Below are 19685 nucleotides of genomic sequence, written 5' to 3'. Positions count from 1 at the left end.
CAGTTCCTATAGATTCTAAAATCTAAAGATTTCTAAAATCCTACCAATTTTACCTTCTACCATAATTTTTTCGTTCTACTTGATACCACTCTCACCCAAGTTACTACAATAGCCTTTCAAATGAGTTTCTTCTCCTTTTTTGCTCATTTTTCTTTATAATGCAACAGAAAGACAAGTTAAATAGAAACTATAATATTTTTCTGTTTGGTATAAACATTTCAATGGATCTTTATGGTCTTCAGTATAATTTTTATACTCAGTAGGCTTAAAGTACCCTGCATGAACTGGATTATTGTTACCCCTCCAGCAACTCTTCCCATCTGTTCTGTAACACCTAGACTCTGTCCCAGAAGCATAACAGATTATTTTCTATTCTTTAAATGGGTATTCCTTAATCTTTGGGTTTTTGCACATAGTTTTGTTTTTATTATTTTTTCTCATTCAGTTAACTCCTATTTCAGATCTCAGCTTAGATTTGGGACTTCAACTGGGTAAAAAGCTTTTGCATAGCAAAGGAAACAATCAACAAAACAAAAAGTCAATGCAGAATGTGAGAAGATATTTGCAAATAACATATAAGATAAAGGATTAGTATACAAAATCTATAAAGAACTTATCAACTCAACACCCAAAATATAAAAAAAATAAAAAATGGTCCAGAAATGGACAGAAGACGTGAACAGATGTTTCTCCAAAGAAGACATACAAATGGCTAGCAGACACATGAAAAAATGCTCAAGGTCACTCATCATCAGGGAAACATAAATCAAAACCACTATGAGATACCACCTCACACCAGTCAGAATGGCTAAGATGAACAACTCAGACAACAGATGTTGGCAAGGATGCAAAGAAAGAGGAGTCCTCTTACACTGTTGATGGGAATGCAAACTAGTACAGCCATTCTGNGGGAACGCAAACTAGTACAGCCACTCTGGAAAAGAGTATGGAGATTCCTCAAAAAGTTAAAAATAGAACTACTCTATGACCCAGTAATTGCACTACTAGGTATTTACCCAAAAGACACAAAAGTAGTGATTCAAAAGGGGCACATGCACCCCAATGTTTATAGCAGTAATGTCCATAATAGCCAAAATATGGAAAGAGCCCAGGTGTTGATTGACAGGTGAATGGATAAAGATGTGGTGTGTGTGTATATATATGTATGTGTGTGTGTGTGTGTGTGTGTATATATATATATATATATATAATGGAATATTACTCAGCCATCAAAAAGAATGAGATCTTGCCATTTGCAATGATGTGGATGGAACTAGAACGTATTATGCTAAGTGAAATAAGTCAGAAAAAGACAAATACCATATGATTTTACTCATGTGGAATTTAAGAAACAAAACAGATGAATATAGGGGAAGGGAAGGAAAAATAAAGCAAGATAAAAACAGAGAGGGAGACAAACCATAAGAGACTCTTAACTATAGAGAACAAACTGAGGGTTCTGGAGGGGAGGTAGATGGGGGAATGGGGTTATTGGGTTATGGGCATTAAGGAGGGCATTTAATGTAATGACCACTGGGTGCTATATGCAACTGATAAATCACTAAATACTACCCTGAAATTAATAATACACTATATGTTAACTAACTTGAAAGCTAACTTGAATTTAAATAAAACAAAAAATTGAAAAATAAAAACAAAACAAAACAAAAAGAGAAAAAAACATTTTATGAAAACTTACCTACAATTAATTAAAAAAAACTCTTCCATTTCTTTGGCATAATTGGAATGCGAGCTTTTGATCTGGCTCTGCTGGAATTTTTTTCTCTTTTCTTAAGGTTGCTTGAAACTTCATTTCCTGAAAAAAGTAAATCATAAAATGGATCAATAGATAAGTTCTTAACTTTGTTACTAGCAAATAAAATGTCTTTTTGAAACAAAATTAACATAGGCCCATGACATCTTTGTCATAAGGAGTGAGCAGATAAAATCTACTATCTAAAACAGTACAGATTTTCTGCTAGTATTTCAGAGGATATTTTATACTGGATAAAATTTGTTGGTTACATTTCATCCCCAAATGCCCACACTTCTTCCCATTTCATTTCTACATATCATCCTGCCTCACAGGGAGTAGCTTCTAGATGGGGGACAGGAAAAGCTGGAAGCAATATTTGAAATAGTTACCACAAATTTTCATCAAACATGGTTCTGTAAATCATATCTTCAAAATTAAGGGATTTATTTTTCAATAATAGTTTATACTATAGCATAGCTCCTAATCTTTTCCTGCAATTCCAAAATCTCAAAAAAAAAAAAAAATTGTCTCCTAGGTTTGGTGTCAAAACTCATTTGGAAATAAAACTGACCTGAACTGACATCAAAACATTTTTAACTCTTCTAATCCCACTTAGTATGAATATACATTCACATCACCATTGAAATCTTAATGAGTTTGTCTCCAGAGTGCTGCCCTGACCCCCCTGGAATTCCACATGATATATCTAAATTCTGAACCATAACAAGCCCCAAGAATTTAGAAGAAAATACTGTGAACCTATAATTATTTTTCACATACTGCCACGAATAAGATATGCAATAGACTATATTCTTAGGTTTCAAGTTATAAGGAAACAGCTCAGATTAATTTAAGCTGAAAAGGGGATTCATAGGACAATACTTCAGTTGCACGTACGAATAGAGAAATACCCCAAATTATGGTAGTTTCAGTTTAATATAATTTCAATCAGGGAATGTAAGCGGTCAGAGCTAATTGTTGACCACTTTCCCTCACACTGCTCTACATGAAGAGAGACAAGGCCTTTGGGAGCTCTTAGCTCTGATACTTTTATCAGAAAAGAAAGAGGCCTTTCTTTGCCAGACCCATACAGAAATATACTGGATAAAATATTCAATTAGTTTGCTGGGTTCAAATGTAAGCTAGATCATTCTTCTTGGTCATGGAATGGGATGAGGCCTTCATCATGTGCCCAACTGTGGGCAGTGTGGCTGGGTGCCTCAATTTCTAGTTCCAACTTAACTTTATAGTTGAACTAGAGGAGGAAGTGTACCCTGAGGAAGGTTGGTTTTTAACTAGTAGATAAAAAGGTAAATGAACACCATAAGATCATTAACCAAGAACAAGAAATACGTATAAAATGTTCATCAATCACCCTGACAAAACTAGGGAGTAGCGAACATTTTTTTCACATTTCAAGATTTAAGTTTTTTAAATTAAAACGGAATATAACATGTCATTACCTTTTAGGCAAAACCAACCCACTGCATTTTAATACCTCAGAGCAGAATGGTTAAGTACTTTATGGTATTACGAGCCCATTACTTTATATTCTTGAGACCTTTCTCCATATACACTGATAAATGAACAAATATGTCATCTACTATGCTAAAGAGTTTCTTTGAAAAACAAATCATTATCTGCCATGACACAGATATGGTATTTCAGCAATTAACAGTTTCAATGGCTTTGAAATATTTCAAGGATATTCATACCCAGTGGGTTTAATAAATCTAAATTTAAATATCAGTGCTTCAATGTGCTAATGAATATATTTTAATTGAAAGAAAAATGAAAGAAATTAATCCAAAAAACAAATGTAGGCACTTGGATTACATTTTTATCATAATTATTTCTGCTCTTTGTGAACTAAAGAAAATCAAACACAAGCAATTCATTTGTTAATAAATAATTCTGTATCAACGGGCTGCAGAAATACCACAAACTGTCATTTAGGAATAATGAAATAGTGATAATTATGAAAAAAAAATAAAATGACATAAAACTCTAGGAAGATCCTAAGATTTCTTTAGTTCACAAAGTTTTCTTCAACTACTCCATTCCCCTCTCTGGGTCTCCCAATTATTTGAGCCTTTATGACAGCTAATCCAACCATTAAAAATTTGCTCATTTTAACAATCTGACATTATCACCAAATCTAATATTAAATGCATGTTATACCTTCCATTTAACTGGTAAACTTATTAAGATAAACATATATACTTCATTATGTTTTCTTTTCAGTGCCTATTACCAAATGTACACACTAGGCATTAAACAATACTTGAAAATTGCACTGTTAAATTTTTTAAGAGTTAACAAGGAAACATTGGCTAATTAGTTTTAGACCTCAGTTAATTTATTTAACAATTTACATAAGAGATTTCTGTCAACTGTAATGGACTATCAAATTTCCAAAATTCTTCATTGGTCTATATTCCAATGACATCCCTGTTAGATCAAATAGAGAAAATAATAACCTAAACACAATATAAATGTCTTTTCCAGGACTAAGACTGAGTTGTTCACCTATCAACCATCATCAGCAAGTTGAAAGCATTACTGCCAACTCATACATGTGATGTAAAGACACTGTAATATTCTATTCTTTATCTTTGACTTGGACAACATTTTGCAAAATGTTGTTTTTCTTCACTATATTCCTTAGCTGACATCAGGGCTATAGATCTAAAACATACCTGTAATTGTGTTTTTTTCTAACTTACAAGCTTTTTAGAATGGTCCAATGAGAACTGAAAAGTTCAAACTTCTGTCGGAAAATATCTTTCCATATGTGTGTTACTATCTACTTACCAAACTCTCCTGACTTTGTAAACTGTGTAAACTGTGGTAACAATATCAAATATGTTCCTCTTCTCCAAATATTCTAATTATCTTTCCACTGTGGTATATACTTCTCTTTAAATATGTCTTTTTCCTTGTTTACCAATCTAAGTTCAAATACCGAGTTCAAAAATTAGTATACAGCAGTTTCTTTTAACTCATCTACAATAAAAATAAGAAAAATAAAAAAATCATCCAAAAGTCCAACATTTAGAAGTAACCATTTTTAAGAAATTGGTAACTGTCAACCCAAGTATCTTTCTGTGCAGATGTACCACCCACTTGCATGATTCTTCTCAGATCTATTCCTTGTCCTTCCTCTGCATATTCGTTATTCTGATCACTGGGTTCTGATTAGGTTTTGCTATTATGGGAAATTGACAGGACTCTAGGGACTGGGAAGTTGAAGTGAGGGAGTTGTTTTGTTTTTTTTTCCTGCTTTGAGCTACTTCTCTGGCAGTAGCTGAATTTCTCCATAGTCCCAGCTCACCCTGGATAGCCCCTCCATTTGTGGTTTTGGTTACTTTCATGTATACTCAACAATCCCACTCCATTCTGGACCCCAGTTTTGGGGCTGAAGTATCATCACTTCTATCATCTCCAACCAAAGGGTAGTACTGACTTCTTAGTATTGCTAATCTATGGGTTCTCTTAATGGCCCTTTACTTGTCTTTCAGCTCTTCAAACACATTTGCAACCTGTGCCCAATATTCATGCTGTTCCACTGGGCTAGCTGATATGAGTTCTGTTTCTCGGACTATATTCTGACTCAGACACAATACACGTAAGTAGAAGGACTGATCAATCAGGAAATTAAAAAATTTTTTTTTAAATGTGATCATACAATTTATGCTATTTTAATAGCTATTAAGTTGGATTTATTTAAATGTAATAAACATTTGGAAATATTACTGAAAATTATTAGAATTTTTTGAGACCCCCCCAGTTTAGTTCCTAGGGATAAAACCAGGGCTAGACTCTTGTTGTCTCAGTCCAAAATATTCCTGAGATTCTTCCTCTGCATTCTAAACAAGCTAAGGTTCTTACCATGTGGTGTGTGTATGTCCATGTGTATGCACATGCATGTATTAATGTTAGTACTTTGTTATTGTATTGCCTATGTTATTATTATTGTTTGTTGTCAGTTTTAGATATTAGAAGGGAAAATTATGTATGGCAGCTTTATACTACTATTTCAACCTGAGAGTCTCACTTCTATGCCATTTAATATTGGTATTTTCTCATTTTACTACAAGTTTATGTAGACTTGAATTATTTATAATTCACCATTACAAGTCTGTAATTCCTAGCATATAATAGATTAGCAATACATGCTTGATGCACAAAAATGAATGAATGATTACATAAACATAATATATAGCCTCTAGAAGACTAGAAAGTTCTCAGTTCAACTAAACAGTCCTTATGCATAAATGACACAAGAAATCAATCTGAAACTTGAAATATCTTTCTGTATACTTGGATGACATGAGCACCCTCTTGTTCTTCAACAGTGTGATGAGAAGAAATTTGGTATGCCTCTCACATTTTTTTGTTATTTTTACTATGGCTACAATGGTACAATTCTATTTCGCAGCTTCCTTCTTCAAAATAAAATCTAAATTCCCTTGGGAGAAATAAAATTTGAGCTTAATTTTGAGTGAGATTATAGCATCATTTTCTAAAAGTCAGTTCTGATGATAAAAGAGAAATAAAACCTGAGCAACTAAATATGTGATATGAGCAAAATATTGCTACCATATAATAGGAAAGATTACAATATACAAAGACACTTCTTTTGCTTCATATTACTATTACTGTTACTATTAATATTACATATTCGTAGACTCTAGCCCTCTCTAATTATTAATTCTGTTTGAAGTCTGATCATTCCTCAAGTACCAGAGCATCCTTTACATAGTGAATGAATATTTGCCTATTTATTTTTTTAAATCCTCAAGACATACTTCATGGATTTATTCTGAGTATTAAAAACTATACAGTTTATGGCACAGGACATAATAAATGGTAATAATTTAATAAATAATATATATTTATGTAATTATCACCATAATTAAATTGCCTCTATTATTTTTAAGATAAAATACAACATTTTTAACTTTCTTTGAATATCTTCCAAAATTTTATGCATCCCTACATCTCAAGGACAACTCAGATAATATCATCTGCCAAGCCCAGTCATGGTGAGTTACTTTCAATTCCCTAATTAAGCCAAGCGTTCTCTCATTTCTGGACTCCTGAATATGCTATTATTTCACCTTGCATATTTTCTTTTCTTTCTTCACTCAAAAGGAAAACTAAACAGGAAAAAAAAAAGTTTTCCCCATATAGAAAACTGGCCTGCCCCTCCAAAGCAGAGATCTCCATTTAAGATGAGAGTAAGAATAAATAGTATTAACATGAATGAGAGAGAACTTCCATTTCTGGTGGTAGAAGAGACTAAATACTCTGGCATACTCTTCCATTGAAAATAATCTAAAAATACCGTGTAATATACTGGAAAAAAAGAGTGATTTAAAATAAAACTCTGGAAGATGGGAACTTGATAAAGTAAGCAGGCATTTAAAATTTAATCCTAAATAAAGAAGATGATCAACCCACTTATACAAGTGAGTTTTACTGAACATTTAAGGAACAATTTTAATTTTAAATAAGTGCTTCTGAGTATACAAAGGGAGACACACTTCCAATGTCATTTTATAGGACTAGTAAGTTTGACTTAATATCCACATCTGACAATGTCAGTATAAAAAATGGAAAATGGAATGTCAATCTCACTCATAAACAAAGATGTAAACCTCACCAAACCAAATACGAGCAAATAGACTCAGCTATTCACAAAACTTAATGAATCTATCCCAGAAATAAGAGGTTGCTTTTAACATTAGAAAAATGAAGTTCACCACATTTAAAAAGTCAAAGACCCTTTGATCACCTCAAACATGAAAAAAATAACTCATTCATGAAAAAAAATTTATGAACCAAATGAAACTTCCATAAATTGATCAGCTACAGCAAACAAAATACTTCATAGAGAAAAGAAGGTAACATTCACTTCAACCTAAGGGACAGGACAAGGCAGACTGCTACTACCCATTTTATTTGACATTGTACTAACGTTCTGATCAGCTCAGTAAGGAAAGAAAAATGAATACGGTTTTGCAACAGTTTTGAATTTTTTTGCAACAGAAAGAATCAAATATAGGTTTTATTACTTTCATATGAGGATTATCTATGGCAAAAATAGATAATAAAATCTCCCAATAATTTTTACAATATCAGGTGTCTTGGAACAAGGTCAATATATAAAAATAAAACGCATGTTATCCAGTAGCACGAAAATCTATGTAAGTATTTTACAGGGAAAAAGAAAAGCAATGAAGCTTTCGTCATTCCCAGATAATTAAAATTGTTATGAATATCCTACAGGGGGCTGAAGAACTGCTTTTAAAAAATTAGTGTAGTAGTGACATATGGCAGTATTTCTCACTTCTCCTCCTTTGCTTCCATTTCTTGTTTATGACTGATGCAGTGATTGAAATTCACCTTTAGTGCTACCTCTGCAGAGCATCTATTTAAAAATTCTATTCAAAGCAGCTGTGACAATAGTGGTTTTGTGTACACAGGTTTTTTGCCTAAAACACTGTTTTGTTTTCATTTATTAACAAGTTATTTACTCTTGAAATCAAATTTTCCTCAAAACACCTTTGCTTTAGGGGCTGGGGGAAAAAAGGCTTTTAGTGTATTTCATTATTGAAACAGAATCTAGCAAATCCCCATTAATTTACACTTGTTAGCAAGGCTGCAGTTTTGTTCAGTAGCAAATAATGTAGTCTGTGAGATTTGTTCTAGTACTAATTTTTTCAAATCTTTAACAATACATTTGCTGATACAATGCTGGCTTTTCATCATATAGTATACTATATTATATACTAGCAGGAAAAACATGTTGCCTAAAGTCACATTCTGCTTCTTTGCTATTAAGGAAGAAATCTCAGAAGAGTATTTTAATATTAATCAGTAAGTTTGGTAGAATTTTGAAAAGTACTAATTGAGTATTACTTTAAATATCACTTAAATATTATAGAGGTTTATCCAGTCTTTTAGCAAGTCCTGTTTGCTCTACTTTTAAAATGTATCCAGAGCACTACACACAATAGCTAAAAGGTGGAAATAATGCATTGTCCATCAATTGATAAATGGTTAAATGAAATGTGGTTTATTCATATCATGGAATGTTATTCAGCTATAAAAAGGAATGATGGGGGAGCCTGGGTGATTCATTTGGTTAAGCGTCTGACTTGATTTCAGCTCAGGTCATGATCTCAGGGTGGTGAAATCAAGCCCCACATCAGGCTCCTCACTTAAGGAGGCGTGGAGCCTGCTTAAGATTTCTCTCGCCCTCTACCCATCCTCCCACCCCGACTCTTGCTCTAGCTCTCTCTTCCTCTCTCTCTCTCTCTCAAAAAAAAAGGAATGATGTTATTGATAAATACTACAACATGGGTGAATCTCAAAACAGTATGGTAAGGAAGCCAGGCAAAAATCAAACAAACAAAAGCCATCTATTGCATTATTCTATTTATATCAAGAGCCCAGAATAGGGAAATTCATAGAAGCAGAAAGCAGATTAGTGGTTCCTGGGTCTGGAGAGGAAAGAGATTAGAAGTGATTGTTTAATGCATATGGAGTTTCCCTTTGGAGTTCTGAAAATGCCTTAGAGCTAGGGAGAGGTGAATGTACTCAAAGGCCCAGAATTTCACATTTTAAAATGGTTGATTTTATGTTATGTGAATTTAACCTCAAATTTTTTTAAAAATGCACAGATTATTTCCCATTACCTTCAACTCACCATCCTAGCCCACGATACTATCTTCTCTCCCCTAAAATTTTTGCAATAATTTTTTTTAAAGATTTTATTTATTTATTCGACAGAGATAGAGACAGCCAGCGAGAGAGGGAACACAAGCAGGGGGAGTGGGAGAGGAAGAATCAGGCTCACAGCCGAAGAGCCCGATGTGGGGCTCGATCCCATAACGCCGAGATCATGCCCTGAGCCGAAGGCAGACGCTTAACCGCTGTGCCACCCAGGCGCCCCATGCAATAATTTTCTAACTGGTTTTGCAGTGAGAGGGATACTGTAAAAATACAGGATCACTTCACTCTGGAATTCAAGCCTTTCCAAGAGCTTCCACAGCTTTCAGAATAAAAGTCAAAATTTTCGTGGCACCGTCCAGACCCTATGTGATCAGACACTCTGTTGCTTCTCTGCCCTCACTTCATAACTTTGATACTGACCCCTGATATCTTCCCTTATTTCCTCTAGTCCATCCAGAGAGGTTGATCACCTTTCTGTTCCTTGGCATGGAACCACCTGTTTCAGTAGCTCTTGCTGCCTGGAAGCTCTTCTTCCAGATAGTCATTTGTTCCCTCTGGAGCTTCTTTCAGAAGTAACCTTTTCAGGGAGACCTTCTCTGGCCACCCTACAAATAGCCGCAACTCCTCTCCTCCTAATGGGTCCACCACTTCCCTACTTTATTTCAACTCCTAGCATTTATCATTATGGTATCCATATTTCGCCTATGTACCTGATTGTGCATCCCCTCAATAATAAAACTCCATGAAAGCACATTTTTATCTGTTTTTATCTCTGATGTGAACAGTACCTAGCACATAGTGGATGTTCAATTCCTATTTTTTTAAGTAACAACTGAATGTATCTTTTGAAATATATTGCAATAGGGGCAGAAGTATTTAAGGAGACTAGGCTCACTGATCAGCAAATATAGCAAAAATTTCTTACCCTTATAAGAAACCATAAGTCTTTTGTTTTCAGTCAAGTTTCCTGTTTTGAAAATTCTACTCTAAACTACATCAAACATGTCCTAATTTTATTCATGTCTACAGTTAATTCATTCTGTGCTTGACAATCCTGTTGCTATAGCAGTGTCAGCAGGAAAAAGCTGGTTGTAGTAAATTTTGTTGAAGTTCATTTCCAGTTTCTGATCAAATTGCTTTAACTGGACTGAATTATAATGTTAAAAAGAATTAGCTAAGAATAATAACATGGCCAAAATTGATCAAAAATTGATCTTAAGAAGAATATACAAAATATAAACTGTATAGATTCAAAGTATTACCATAAAATTAGCAGATCAAAAAACTACTTGTGATATATATTTTTTTGAATTGAGGGTTAATTTAATACAACTCTGACACTGACTATAGTAGAAGTTCATACGCAAAATGAATTTTAATTTGGAGGATAACTGGCCTCAAGGTAAACAGCGTTATGTTCTGGACCTTTTGAATTGGAAGAAAGGGTTCTGAGTCTCGTTCCACCCTAGATAAGAAATGACACACATTTTCAGCATTTTAATGTGTGCAATAAGCACACGTTTTATGAAGGACTGGTCATAGAAATCTAAATTACATAAGCATGACAGATGGCGGTGTCTGTGTTCACTATAAATTTTATTTAAAATATGCAAAGACTCTAAGTACCAGAAACAGTGTACAGTTATCTCATAATGACTATGGGGCAGGGAAACTGCACAAATAATCAGAAATGCATAATAACCAGAAATCTTATCGGTACCACATTTGTAAACTACGATTTCATAAAATCTTACATTGGACTACCCAATATACAAACTCTGGTATACTGCCTTCCTCCTGCGGGGTATGGTCCACGCCTACAAGTTTAGGGGAAAGAGAAACAGTGAATTGAGATTATCCACAAACTGAGTAATTGAGAGTCCGGGCTGGTGGTGGGCTTTGTCTGAAGGTGCTTGTTTTTGACTCCCTTTCCGCATTTCAGTGACCACACTTTAGCAGCAGGGATATAAATGTTCCACACCATTCCCAGTAAAGCTAGCTGTGAGCCTTCAGAGCAGCATGACAAGTCCAACAGATTCTGTTTTTCAATGAAACCAAGCTAAAGGGTTCTGGCTTTAAGAAATGTGCTACGCGTGTTCTCTAGTCAATATATTAAAAGCTGTAGGTATGATTATTCATTCAACATTAGTTAACACTGATCCAAATGTAATTTTCTTCTCTCAATTTAGTAGTGCCTTATAAAATTGGCAATATAGCATGTTCCCCCTGAGGATTTGGCACTCTGTTATATAATCCATATTCTCTATTTTTCATAAGACATAAACATTTACTTGCAGTTAAGGGTCTAAAGCAGAAAAGTCAGCAAGGTGAATAATAAAAATGTAGACATTTCCATATCAATGATCTGAGTGATTTATAATTTGCAAATGAAGCAAAACTGCAAAAAAAATTTTTTTTTCCTACTCTCTTTTCCCTTCTTTCTTAGGGGCCAGCACTATTTGTATTTTGTTTCACTAAAGTTTTCTCCTCTTCCTTGCTCCACTTAAGGCTTTAATCTTGTCAGAGCTCAAAAGCTAAACAAAGTTGACTCTGAAAATTTGAAAGAAACATGCTCAAAGACTGAGGAAGTTATAAAAAAAATTTTTGGCCGCAGACTTCCTGTTGTTGGAGTAGCTTTGACAAATGTTTAAGACAACTAACATTGCATTTATTTATTTATGTATTTGAAAGATTATTTATTTTAAAGAGAGGTGGGGAGGGGCAGAGGAAGAGGCAGAATCCCTGAGCAGATGCCACACTGAGCTGGGAGCCTGAAGTGGGGCTCTATCCCAGGACACTGAGACCATGACCAGAACTGAAATCAAGAGCTGGCCACCTAAGCAACTGAGCCCCCTAACATTGTATTTATTACAACAACATTCTGCTCCAAATTTATATACTACTTTACCAACTTTATCGTAAACCTTAAAATATACAACTGAGAATAAAACCTTGTGTGGGATTTCCCTTGACACATTGATGGCAAAAAGGGATCATTCTCTTGTATCAATTATAATCCATTGACAGGTAATGGTGGTCTGGTATGCCAATTCCTGAGATTTTGAAGTCCAACCTGAATTCAGAAAGAAAGAGGGTCCTGATCCATGACATACATGACAAGAACAGAAAATAAGAGTAGACTTCCAGTTCTAATTGGAAGTCCAACAAAGTGCAGGGTTAACTGTACTTTGCATACTGTCCTCTGTATAAAGGGTCACAGCTCAAGGAAATTAATGTATTGACATTTCTTCCAATTTCTTCTTCTGGGAAATGGATTAATTTTTAAAGACACCTTTTTGGATGAATGGAAGTCAGGTAAAACACAATCAAGACACTGTTTGGAAATAATCATCTTAATATGCCTATAATTTTTTTAAAGCTGGTATTTGTCCCCTATCTTTACCCATTTGCTTGCTTTTGAAATGTGTAGAACTCATATTTGTTAAATTGCTTATGTAATGTCCCAGGGGAATTAATTTCAGAATGTGGTCTTAATGTAAAACTCCTTCCCTATATGCCAAACTTTTGGTGGTATCTGAAATATGGAATGAGAACTCAACCCAAAGACATACAAAAAAATATCATAATTGTTGAAGCAGAATAATGAAGAGCATCTAAGAGCCACAAACCTCCAAGATTCAGTTTCCTTATTAATGAAATGGAGATGATAATATCACAACTCATAGGACTGGTATGCAGATAAAGTAAAATAACCCTTATAAAGCGATTTTGTACAAGTCTGGTATAATGTGAGCTTTCCTTAAATATTATGTATTATCTCTACTAAATGGTAAATTAATTGACTTTATTTTCACCATCTTAAATTGGTCTTCCTTAGGATTCATTCACACCCTTGACCCATTAAAGCTGCCAGCATTCTTGCCACTTGGCCTTTCTTTACTCTTGTCTGCTCTTTCTGGCACCATTTTCCTACTTCATTTAATGTGTTTTTAAAAACTTGCCTGCCTTGGGGAAATAATAGTCTAAGAAGTACTTACTGCTTCTGTAGCCTACTTTCTACTCAAGACACATAGGATGCCAAGACCTTCTCAACAGGATGGAGGAAAAGTTAACTATTTTTCCTGGCACTCATCATTTTTTTTTTCTCTGTTTTCCCTTTTGTTTCTCTCTGCCTTGACTACAGGCTTACTTACGCTCCTCATATGCACATTCTCTATATCAGTGCCCTTAAATTCATCCACATCTCTATTATAAGTCATTATTATAATGTGCTTATTTGCCTCTCCTTCCTCCCACCCAGCAGATTTACAAAGAAAAACTTTGTAAAAGAAAAACTGGGGCTCACAATTAGTATTTTCAGGACAGGGATGAGTAATTTCTTTCTAGAGATCTTTGCAGATACAACCTATATAACTATTTCTTGTTTCTTTTAACTTTAAAGCTGAATTTTCTTTAATAGGTATCTACATCTTTAATACATACCAAACCCATATAAAATTAGAATAGATATATAACCTGTTTCTTATGGCAGTGCTTCTAAAAATATTTTGAGATAAAGGACTGGAGTTGTTTTCTTCCTAATACTATACATCAGTATTCTATTAACATAAAAAATGAATAACTAGAACAATGAAATAAAGATACACAAAGTACGGGGCACCTGGGTGGCTCAGCCGTTAAGCATCTGCCTTTGGCTCAGGTCATGATCCCAGGGTCCTGGGATTGAGCCCCTCATTGGGCTCTCTGCTCGGCGGGAAGCCTGCTTCTCCCTCTCACACTACCCTTGCTTGTGTTCCCTCTCTCACTGTCGCTCTCTGTCAAATAAATAAATAAAATCTTAAAAAAAAAAGACACACAAAGTATAAGATGCAAATTTAATAAAATACATCAGATCATAGGAAAATAAAAATATAGGAAAAATGAAAGAATTATAAAATCTATATATGCTACAATTTTTTTAAGATTTTATTTATTTATTCATTCGACAGAGATAGAGACAGCCAGCGAGAGAGGGAACACAAGCANCATATGCTACATTTTTTTTAAGATTTTATTTATTTATTCATTCGACAGAGATAGAGACAGCCAGCGAGAGAGGGAACACAAGCAGGGGGAGTGGGAGAGGAAGAAGCAGGCTCATAGCAGAGGAGCCTGATGCGGGGCTCNCCGAAGGCAGACGCTTAACCGCTGTGCCACCCAGGCGCCCCTATGCTACAACTTTTCATTCCACAATCTTACTTGCACAAAAAGTTATGCTTGAAATAATGATCCCCCATATTAAATAACTATAAGCACACTTGGCACTTTTATCTATCAATAACTTGTTAATGTGGCAAATGGTTTTGTCTCTTCCTTGTTGGCTTATTAAATGTGGTTATTTAGGATAAAATGTATATATCTAAACTATTTTAATAATACTCAGAACATAAAAGCAGTCTCATCAAGATATGCAAACAAGAGTAGAAGATTTTAAAGCAGTTTCAGAAAGCTAAGCATATTCATCTTTAATGTTTATCCAAAGTGAAGCAAGAGATTCTATACTCTAAAATTCATTTTCAATTCTTCATCAGTAGCTAACTCAAATGTACTTTATCCTGTAAAGTTATACTTAAAATTCAATTATCTTTTGTTGAAATAAGTAGGTTCTGGATTTTATATACTTTTGAATTACAACTAACAAACTAGCCTTAAAACATATACTATGGAGGATGCAGCTCTCTTGACTGTCAATTGACCTAGTGAGGCCTACAATATATCAGTGGGTCTACACTCTGTTCAATATATGTAGCAAACTGCTTATTCTAGGTTCAGCATTTACCTTCTCACATGCTGATAACAAACAACATAGTACAGCACTCTCTACAGACCAGTGTCTTAATCCAGGCTGCTACAACAAAATGCCATAGATGGAGGTGGAGGTTCCTAAACAACAAACATTTATTGCCTCATGACCTCATTAATTCTATTTAACTCCAAAGGCTCTACCTCCAGATCCCATCATGTTTTGGAGTTAGAGCTTCAGCATATGAATTTGTGTGTTTGTTGGGGGGAAGGAGGATCATAAAAATTCAATCCATAGCACAAAATTTGCATAGCACTACCCAAAAGCTCTATCTTATCTTTTATAAACTTAGGCAAAACTAAATCTTATGACCTAGGTTTCATTTCCTAAATATAAGAAATTAATCAAGATTCAAGCTGCTTCAACTTTNACTATACATCAGTATTCTATTAACATAAAAAATGAATAACTAGAACAATGAAATAAAGATACACAAAGTACGGGGCACCTGGGTGGCTCAGCCGTTAAGCATCTGCCTTTGGCTCAGGTCATGATCCCAGGGTCCTGGGATTGAGCCCCTCATTGGGCTCTCTGCTCGGCGGGAAGCCTGCTTCTCCCTCTCACACTACCCTTGCTTGTGTTCCCTCTCTCACTGTCGCTCTCTGTCAAATAAATAAATAAAATCTTAAAAAAAAAAGACACACAAAGTATAAGATGCAAATTTAATAAAATACATCAGATCATAGGAAAATAAAAATATAGGAAAAATGAAAGAATTATAAAATCTACATATGCTACATTTTTTTTAAGATTTTATTTATTTATTCATTCGACAGAGATAGAGACAGCCAGCGAGAGAGGGAACACAAGCAGGGGGAGTGGGAGAGGAAGAAGCAGGCTCATAGCAGAGGAGCCTGATNGAAAAACAGTAAGGAAACATCAACCCTAAATGTCACTAACCCAGATGAACTTAACAGATACATACAGAACATTCCATTCAAAGGCAAAATAACACATAATCTTCTCAAGTGCACATGGAACATTCTCCAGAATAGGTCTTCAAGAAACTTAAGAAAAGTTTCAAGTAAACAAACTTTACATCTCAAGGAACTAGAAAAAGAACAGATAAACCCCCAATTGAGTAGAAGGATGTAAACAACAAAGACTAGAGCAGAAATAGAGTTAAGAAAGAGAGCAGAAAAGAACAATGAAACCAAGAGCTAATTCTTTGAAAAGATAAATAAAACTGACAAACACTAAGCTAGACATGTCCCAGCCCCCAAAAGACACCTAAAATAAATAATATCAGAAATGAGATGTTACAAATGATACCAAAGAACTTTAAAGGATCAAAAATAGGCTACTGAGAACAATTATAAGATAAGAAGGTGGGCAACAAAAAAAGAAAAGGATAAATTCCTAGATACTTATGATCTACCAAGACTGAATCATAAAGAAAGTAAAAAATCTGAACAGAATAATTACTAGTACGGACATTGAATTAGTGATCAACCACCTCTATAGAAATAAAAGTCCAGGACCAGGCAGCTTCCCTGGTAAGTTGTACCAAACATTCAAAGAAGAATTGACACCAGGCTCTCTGAAGCTTTCCAGAAAAAAGAGCAGGGAACACTTCTAAACCAAAATCATACAAAGATGCCACAAAAGACAAGGAAGGAAGGAAGGAAGGAAGGAAGGAAGGAAAGAAAGAAAGACAGAAAGAAAGAAAGAAAGAAAGAAGACAGAAATGTAAAGAAAAGTAAAGGCAAGAAAAGAAAATTATAGGTCAACATCCTTGAGGAACACAGATGCAAAAATTCTCAACAAAATGTTAGCTAATTGAATTAAAAAATACATTTACACTATGGATCATACACTATGATCAAGTGGGATTTATTCCAGGGATACAAGGATGGTTCAACAACTGTAAATCAATGAATGTGATATACTCTATTAACAAAAAGAAGGATAAAAATAATATGATCATCTCAATAGATGCAGAAAAAGCATTTGACAAAATTGAACATCCCTTTATGATAAAAACTGTCAACAAAGTGGGCACATAGAGAATGTACTTCAACATAATAAGGACCATATATGGCAAGTCCATATCTAACATTACTGTCAATGGCGAAAAGCTGAAAACTTTTCCTCTAAAATTAGGAACAGGATAAGAATGTCTACTCTCACCATTTTTATTCAACACGGTATTGGAATTCCTATCCAGAGCAATTAGGCACAAATAAATAAATAAATAAAGTCATCCAACTTAGAAGTAAAACCATCACTCTTTCCAGATGGCATAATATTTTATATAGAAAACCATAAAGTTAGAACTAATAAGGAATTTAGTAAATTTGCAGGATCAACAGGACAAAATCAATATATAGATATCTGTTGCACTTCTGTACACTAATAATAAACTATCAGAAAGAGAAATTAAAAAAGAAAAACACCCCATTTACAATTGCATCTGAAAGAATAAAATAATAGGAAGAAATTTAACCAAGAAGGCAAAAGATCTGGACGTTGAAACTATCAGACATCAATGAAAGAAACTGAAGAAGACACAGTAAGTGGAACGATATTCTATGCTCATAGATTGGAATAATTAAACATTGTCAAAATATCTATACTACGAAAAGTAATCTACAGAGTCAATGCAATCCCTACCAAAATTCCAAAGGCATTTTTCATAAGTAGATCAAAAAATCCTAACATTTTGATCAGACTATAAAAGACTTCAAGTAGCCAAAGCAATCTTGAAAAAGAAGAATGAACACGTACTCACTGATTTCAAACTATATTATATAGCCATAGTAATCAAAACGGTGTGATATTGGCATAAAAAATGGACACAAAGATCAATGGAATAGAACAGAGAGCCTAGAAATAAACCATGCATACATGGTTAATTAATTTATCACAAAGGAACAAAGAATATATAATAAGGAAAGCACTGTCTCTTCAATAAATGTTGGAAAAATTGGACAGCCACATGCCAAAGAATGAAACTGCATCACTAATTCAAAATAGCTTTAAGGCTTGAATGTAGGACCAGAAACCATAAAACTCCTAGAAGATAACATAGGCAGTAAGCAACTTGACACTGGTCTCTTGCAATGATTTTCTGGACTTGACACCAAAAGTAAAAGCAACAAAAGCAAAAAATAAACAAGTGAGACTACATCGAACTGTAAACTTCAACACAACAAAGAAAGCCATCAACAAAATGAAATGGTAACCTACTGAAGGGCAGAGAATATTTTCAAATCATATATTTGATAAAAAGTTGATATGCAGAACATACAAAAAACTCACAAAACTCAATAGCAAAAAACCAACAGTTGGATTTTAAAAATGCACACAGGATCTTAACAGACATTTTACCAAAGAAGACATACAAATGGCCAACAGACATATAAAAAGAAGCTCAACAACACTAATCATCAGGGCATTGCAAACCAAAACCACAGTGAGATACCACCTCATACCTGCCAGAATGGCTACTATCAAAAAGAAATAACAAGTGTTGGTGAAGATGTGGAGAAAAAGGATCCCTTTTGTGCAGTTGGGGGAAATATAAATTGTTTCAGGCACTATGGAAAACATTGTGGAGTTTTCTAAAAAAAATTAAAAATAGAATTACCATATAATCCAGCAATTCCATTTCTGGGTATTTATTTGAAGAAAACAAAAACACTAACACAAAAAGATGCATGAGCACCCATGTTCATTGTGGCATTATCTACAATAGCCAAGATATGAAAACAACTTAAGTGCCCACTTACAGATGAATGGATTTAAAAAAATGTGGTATATATGTATAATGGAATATTACTGAGCCATAAAAAGAAGGAAATTTTGCCATTCATGACAACATAGATGTAATAGGTGTATAACATAATACTAAGTGAAATAAGTCAGTGAAAGAAGACAAATACTGTATGACCCCACTAGTTATGTACAAAATAAAACAAACAAGCAATAAAACAAGGTTCACAAATACAGAGAACAGATCAGTGCTTGCCAGAGGCAGGGATGTTGGGGTAGATGAAACAGGTGAATGGAATCAAGTATAAACTTCCAGGTATAAAAAAAAATAAGTCATGGGGATGTAATGTACAGCATGGTGACTACAACTAATAAGACTGCATTGCATATTTGAAAGTTCCTAAGAGAATCTTAAAATTTCTCATCAAATGAACAAAAAATTTTTTAACTATGTATGGAGATGTTAATTAGACTTAACATGGTGATCACTGCATAATAAATACAGATGGNGGAAGGAAAGAAAGAAAGACAGAAAGAAAGAAAGAAAGAAAGAAGACAGAAATGTAAAGAAAAGTAAAGGCAAGAAAAGAAAATTATAGGTCAACATCCTTGAGGAACACAGATGCAAAAATTCTCAACAAAATGTTAGCTAATTGAATTAAAAAATAC

General features: G+C 34.2%; 1 pseudogene; it reads right to left on the bottom strand.

The window, feature by feature from the left end:
- Nucleotides 1-19685, bottom strand: part of LOC117797111 — a 210417-nt pseudogene that overhangs the window by 41068 nt on the left and 149664 nt on the right.

The sequence above is a fragment of the Ailuropoda melanoleuca genome, chromosome 18, assembly GCF_002007445.2.
Source record: "Ailuropoda melanoleuca isolate Jingjing chromosome 18, ASM200744v2, whole genome shotgun sequence".
Taxonomy (NCBI): Eukaryota; Metazoa; Chordata; class Mammalia; order Carnivora; family Ursidae; genus Ailuropoda; species Ailuropoda melanoleuca.
The sequence above is the reverse complement of the archived record's forward strand: the minus strand, read 5'-3'. Positions and strand labels throughout refer to the sequence as shown.